Below are 6,771 nucleotides of genomic sequence, written 5' to 3'. Positions count from 1 at the left end.
CGCGCCGGGGGTGGGAGACGGAGGCCGAGCGGAGGCGGGTCCCACCGTGCCGCAGTGTTCGCCTGGGCCCGGCCTGGGCCCGGCCTGGGCCGGCAGGAAAAGCCGCGGCTGCGCGATTCACCCGGGCTGCGGCTCAGGCCGCGCTTTGTTTGGTTTCGGGGCCGGCACTCTCCGTCCCCACCCCTCCTTGGGGCTTCCCGGCTGGCTCACCCACCCCACCGGAGTCTGTTGGCGGCCGGGGGCGGGCAAAGGGTGGGATTTTTCTCCCCCTTTTTGCCGCCTGGCTGAGTCTGGGCTCCCCCTTTCTCGTGGTAGGTGGGGGGACAGCCGGCAGCGTGGGGCGGTGAGGCTGGCTGGGGAACTTGTTTTTTCCCCTTCTCTGTGGGCTCCCCCTTGCCCTGGAGGAGGGGGAGAGGGGCTCCCGAGTGGTCGGCTGGCTAGGGAACTTGTGTGCCCCCCGCTTCAGGTCATGGGGCCGGGGGAGCAGCGGGTCCATTTCCAACCCCACGATGTTTGCTGCGTAGTTTGCCTTTAGTTACGGAGCCCCTGGGAAGGACCCGTTAAATCAATACCTTTAAATAAATAAATATAGAAGCCATCGGCCATTTCCAGCCCCCTCCCTCGTGTGCAGTGCAGTTACCCTTCCGCTGTGTCGTTCCCCTCATCTGTCCTCCCCACTACACCGCGGTGCTCTGTCTCCTGGTGGGCTTTGAGCACCCCTGTGGTGGAACCGGCCCCTTGGGATCGTGTGTGTATCCGTCTGTAGACTCTCTCGCGCGCGCATGTGTTGTGACCAAGGCCTAGTGAAATGTGTCATTTGGACCCAACTGTGCTGCGCTGTCTGGTAACCACCATTGTCTAAGGGTTGAGGCTCCCCGGGGTTGGATTCCTGCTTTGGCAAAAATAATGTTCGGTTTTGCCTGGATGATGTAGTTATCTGGGGAGGTTTGTGAGATGAGAGTTGCACCTTGATCTCCGAACATAACTAGTCTCTCTATTAATGAGCTGCTTGTAGTGGGTGTAAGTAAGCACGGTATTTTTGTGTGTGGTTGTTTAAAGGAGACTTGTTAGGAGACATTTTGCGAGTTTGGTTGTCGGATTAAGGTTAATTTTTCTTGGGTTGCGTTGGTTGTCACACCTCCTTTGATTAAGAAGACTGCGTTTAAAGGTACTTTTTAGAATTGTACATTCTTTCCTTAACTGTTTAATTGTATTTGATCGAAATATTTATCAGGAGTAGGACATTGTTAGTTTGAAAAACAGTTTAAAAGGTTAGCGTTAGTCACAGTTACTATAGACTTTGAGAAAGCAGTTTGTTGTATGTTGTTTGAGAGAAGGGGATGTTTCCAGCCAGCTAGAGTGCTTTTGCAACGGGGTTGGTAAAAATGTTTTAGCAATTCTGTGATACTTTACCAGTTTTTGACAAATTAAAAAAAAAATGTATCTCATCGTTACCTTTCCGTTAAACTACCAGAGTTCCATCCAAATAATTATCAGGTCTTCTAGAATTGACACTAAGGAAAACAAGCAAAATTGAAATGTTACATGAAATGTTAAAGATTCTGTCGTTACGGTAAGCCTTTAAAGAGGTCCTGATCTGTTGACAGTAGCAGATCACTTAGAGTGTCAGTCCACTCCCATTGTGTATTTTAAATGTTTCTTCTGCACTCCAGTCTCACCACTCGTTCTAGTTCCAGCGAGTTGAGGTAGACCCCGGGCGTTTTCTTCATTTATTCTAAAGTATTAGTTACCAAGGTTCATTCCTACCTACATCCTGGTTATTGATGGTCACATGCCACAGTGTCAGTTTTCTTTTTATTGTTGTCCAAAAACTGACAAAGATGTTTTTGAATTGTGGTTTCATTATATACTTAACCAAATAGTAAGTGAAGTGCACTCTGGGGTTGTTGGTTGTGTTGTAGCAAGTAGGAACTGTTGTGGAGGTTCAGTATTTGCACAGAGGGGATAAGGACTTGCTGGTTAGCCTTGGGGGAGAATAGCGTGAGTCTTTTCAGCCGGCAAATAGATGACCTCAAAATGAATAAAACATTAAGATGAATTAAGACTAAAATAATAAAGGTTTTGCTAGACTTGTGCAAAAATAATATCATTTTTCTAAAGATTAACATTTTTGTTACATTTTTAAATGTGCTTAAAAATTTTAGGGCGTATACAGAGTATTTCTAGCTTAAGAGTATCATATTATTAATAGCCATTTATGAATATGCTGTAATTAATAATTTTATGAGGAGGGGCAGAAAGATTATTGGATGGATAAAGCAGCCTGATGACCTGCCTGAGTGTCCATGCTGAGACACACATGAAAGGAGAGGACCAGTTCCCTTAGGTCATTTTCTGACCTTATACACATACATGAAATAAATGAATAATAAAGATTTAAATGATTTTATAAGGGAATTAAGGAACTAAGGCTAATGGTTTTTTTTAACGTATTGATGAATATGTAATTCTTACATTATTCTTAGTTATGTAATAGTGGCTCAGGTAATAAGTCAAAGTGAGAATCACAATTTTTAGACAAATTAGTTCAGTCTGTGTATAAAATTGACTTATTTCATATGAAGATGTGCTATAAGCTTTTTAGTTCTAATACAGTTATAGACTTTTTTTAAACAAAAGTTCTTTCAGGTTGTTAGTTGCTCCTTTATTCACAAGTATAATAAAAATTCCTTGGCTGTGCTATTAAGTATCTATCTACAGCTATGTGTATTTGTCTGTTTTGTACACATATACACATTTTTCTCTTGTATTTAATGACCAGTGTTTAACGTGCAATAGAAACTTGGATAGGATCTTAGTAGGATTATATACCACTTACCTGGAGGATTTTATAGGCTACACTGGGAGAGGAGTAATCGTCTACACTAACTGAAGCTGTTTGTTTTAGACTGAAAATTTTTAGTTTGGGATTTCGCATACTACAAAAACTAGAAGAAAATTTGTGTTCCACGTAGTCACAGTTGGGAAATATATTCCGTGATTTAATGAAGTTGGAAAACATTGGGGTTGAATTTTGTTTTTTGGTTTGTTCATATTTTATTTGTTTACTTATTTATTTTTATTTATTTATTTGTAGCTCTGACAGGCCTGGAACTCACTACATAGACCGTGCTGGCCTCCCACTTCCTGAGTTCTGGGATTAAAGGTGTGCACCACCATGCCAGGCTATAGCTTGTCTTTTTAATTTACTATTTATGGAGAACTCTGTTTAGTAGTTGTATATATAATGTGTAAAGTTCAAATCAGGATAAGCATCAAATAAACATCGCTTTGAATGTTTATAATTTCTTTCTGATTAAAAACAGCTTTTTTTTTTGAGGTACATAGTACATTGTTTCTGTAGTCCTCCTACTATAACAGTAGAGCACCAGTGGTAAGTTCTCTTTTTACTGTGATGGTGTGCGGTCCCACCTTCCACATCCTCTCTCCAGCTTTCGTGATTCTGCATCAGTGAGGTCAACTTTTGAAGTTCCACATAGACATCTGTCTTTCTGTGCTTGGCCTGTTTTACTTAACATCACGAAAATGACAGATTTCATCCCTTTCTCTCCCTGAAAAAAGTGTGTGTGTGCATGTGTATGTAAGTGCTGGTACTTCAGTTACTAGTTCTTGAGTTGTTTGCATCTCCTGACTAAATAGTAAATGAGGCAGTGTAGGTTTAACATACTGAATTCATTTCTTTTGTTTATGAATGTATGTTTACTCTAAAATTCTAAAAGGGTTTAGCTTTTGCAACCTGTCCCAGAGTTCATTCTCTTTATTCTTAGAACCTATTTTTTACTTTTTCTAGAAAATACAAGGAAAACAAATGTGTAGATGTGCTATAGATATTTTAACTAGTAGTTTTTTAAGATTTATTTAATAACATTTCTCTGTGTGTGTCTGTGTGTAGGTTATGTCAGGTCCCTAGGAATAGTTACGTGCCACTTACTTGACAGGAATGGGAACCTGGATCCTGAAGAGTAGCAAGTGTTCTTAACAGCTGAGCTGTCTCTCTAGCCCTTATTTTTTAAAAAACAGTCTCTCCATGTAGCCCTGGATGGACTGGAACTCACAGCTTGCCTCTAACTCCCATGCCCAGGGATCAAGAATGTGCGCCACCATGCTCAGTTTCTCAGTTTCCTGTTGCTATGTTAAGGCACTGTGTGACCAAGGCAACCTATAAAAGAAAGAGTTTATTTGGGGCTTACAGTTTCAGAGGGTTAGAGTCCATGGCATTCGTGGTGGGTGATATTGCAGCAGGCAGGGCACTAGAACAGTAACTGAACACTTATTATGTCTTGTACAAACACCCAGCAGAGAGTGCTGATTGGGAATGGTGTGGGTGTTTGAAACCTCAAAGCTGGGCCCCCAAGGCACACTTCCTCCAACAAGGCCAAACCTCCTCTGCCTCCTTCTCAGACAGTTCCACCAACCAGTAACCAAGCATTGAGACTTGAGCCTATGGGTAGGGGAGTATTTTAATTCAAACACCCCCACCTGGTTAACCAGTTTTTTTTTAAGATGCTAAAATAATTTTTTAACTGGATACGATTGACCCATCATTGTAATCCCAGCTGTAGGGAAGCAGACACAGGATCATGATTTGTAGGCTAGCCTGCGCTACAAAGCAAGACTCAAATAAAAAACAATTAGTACATGTGCACAATTTAAAATTCAACTCCCTTTTTTTATTAAATATTTTTACATGTAAATGCCTGTGTATGAGGTTGGGGAGTATCAGATCCCCTGGAGAAACAGGCAGTTGTGAACTGCCTGGTGTAGGTGCAGGGATTTGAACTCGGGTCCTCTGCAAGAACAATATGTGTTCTTAACCACTGAGCCATCCATCCAGTCTTGATAGTACCTTTTTATATATGCCTCTCCCTACTAAATTCTACTTGGGATCAGTCACTCTTCCCAACTTCTCCATCATGATGTTATTATAAGAGAATTTGAGTTGTGTAAATATATTTACATAGAAGTTTCTGAAAATAGTAGTAGTTTCTAGTATGTGGGAAAGAGCATGACTGTTTTGGGTGCTGAAAATTTTATAAAGCATTACTTAAGAAATGTACTAATGCCATATATTAGTGATATTGCTATTTATTATCAGAAGTGATTTCTTAACACAAAAAATTTAGTATTTATTTTTATATTTGTATGATAAAGATCTCATCTCTGACTATAGGCTCTGGTCATGTGTGCTGGATATACCTTCTGTGTGATTGTTTGGGCTTATGGAATTTTACCTTCAGGTTCTTCATACTGCTTATAGAAGGAACCTCTAAGACCTATTTTTGGATCTAAGATGTGATTTTTCTTTTTTGAGGAATTAAGTGCCCTAGGACACCGTTTCCATCTAGCGACATAACCCTCACTAAAGCTCCTGAGAGAAGAGTGTTGTTCTTTAGACCGCTTTCTTAAGGGAGCCTGTTTTCCCAAAGCTTAGAAACTGAGGGATACAAAATGTTAATGTCACTGTACTGCTGGTGAGACCTTAAGGCTGTCACTGCAGTACTTTTTTCTTTCTTTGAAGCTCCTTGAAATCCTGGCAAGCCCAAGGGAAGGCCAGCTAGCTTGTGAGCCTATTAGGTAGTTAAGAACCGCCAGCAGTGCTGTGTAGTTGTGACGTCTGCCTTCCATAACTCAAATTTGGCAGTCCACGGTGCATCCTGCAGTATGCTAGGGGAAGGGGACTAGTTTTAAGACCCTAAACCAAAGTCTGAATCCTAAAATCCCTCTACAAAATTGCATAGTACAGAATCTGCATATAAAGTTTACATACCCTCCCATAGACAAGAAGTCATTTCTGGATTGCTCCTTATAATGCAAGTGTTATGGAGACTGTTACAGTCTTCTCGGGAATAGCAATAAGGAAAGGCTTATATACACGGCAGTTTCCAGTATGGATGCAGTTTCCTCTTCAGATAGTTTTGCTTTGTTGAAACAGGGTCTTTATTATCTTTCTCTGACTATCATGGAACTTGCTATGTAGGTTAGGCATTTGGGCACTTAATTTTTTTCTTACTGTTGGAAATAGCTTACTGGAGGTCTGGTATGGTAGCATATACCTTTAATGCCAGCACTTGGTAGGCAGGAGCAGGCTGATCCCAGGGTTCCAGGCCAGGCAAGGTTGTATAGTGAGACCTTGTCTTTAAAACAAAAGAAGGAAAAATAGCCAGTCTGTGGTTTGTTTCAATGTAAGAGTTCTTGACTTCCTGTTTCTCTGTCACTAATAATGTACTCTTATTTTGTATAAATCCTGTTGTACCTATCTCAGAAGAATTCTGATTTTTACTTTCCATTTCACTTTTTTATTAGCTTGAATTACATTCTTCCAAATAACTTGAATTGGTGACAAAGTGGCACTCCTCAAATTGCACTTGTCCATTGGAAACAAAATTAGGGAAACATAAAATATAAGGGGCCTGACAGATAGCATAGTGTGAAGAACTTAGCTGCTATAGGGCAAGCAGCACACTGCTGTGCCTTACTTTAGAGTCTTTGAAGAGGTGAGCACTTGAACTATACAAAAGTATAAGAAGGAAAGATAATGAGCACCCATGATATGTACATATGGTAATCCTCAATAATGACTACTCTTTGAATTTTTTTTTTTCGAGACAGGGTTTCTCTGTGGCTTTGGAGCCTGTCCTGGAACTCGCTCTGTAGACCAGGCTGGTCTCGAACTCAGAGATCTGCCTGCCTCTGCCTCCCGAGTGCTGGGATTAAAGGCGTGCGCCACCATCGCCCGGCTCTTTGAATTTT

At 41.2% G+C, this 6,771-nt stretch overlaps 1 protein-coding gene across 3 annotated transcripts in view; it reads left to right on the top strand.

Annotated features, from left to right (window-relative positions):
• The window catches only part of Fbxo11 (F-box protein 11), an 81,714-nt gene that overhangs the window by 243 nt on the left and 74,700 nt on the right, over positions 1-6,771 (top strand). Inside the window, exon 1 of one of the 3 annotated variants that reach the window (XM_026782835.1) lies at positions 105-311. The exons of the other annotated variants lie outside the window; for them this stretch is intronic. The gene's annotated coding sequence lies outside the window, so the exon portion shown is untranslated. Of the gene's footprint in view, positions 1-104; positions 312-6,771 lie in introns of those variants that run through there. 3 annotated transcript variants of the gene reach the window in all.

The sequence above is a fragment of the Microtus ochrogaster genome, chromosome 16 (assembly GCF_000317375.1).
Source record: "Microtus ochrogaster isolate Prairie Vole_2 chromosome 16, MicOch1.0, whole genome shotgun sequence".
Lineage (NCBI taxonomy): Eukaryota > Metazoa > Chordata > Mammalia > Rodentia > Cricetidae > Microtus > Microtus ochrogaster.
This window is presented reverse-complemented; position numbering and strand designations above follow the sequence as displayed.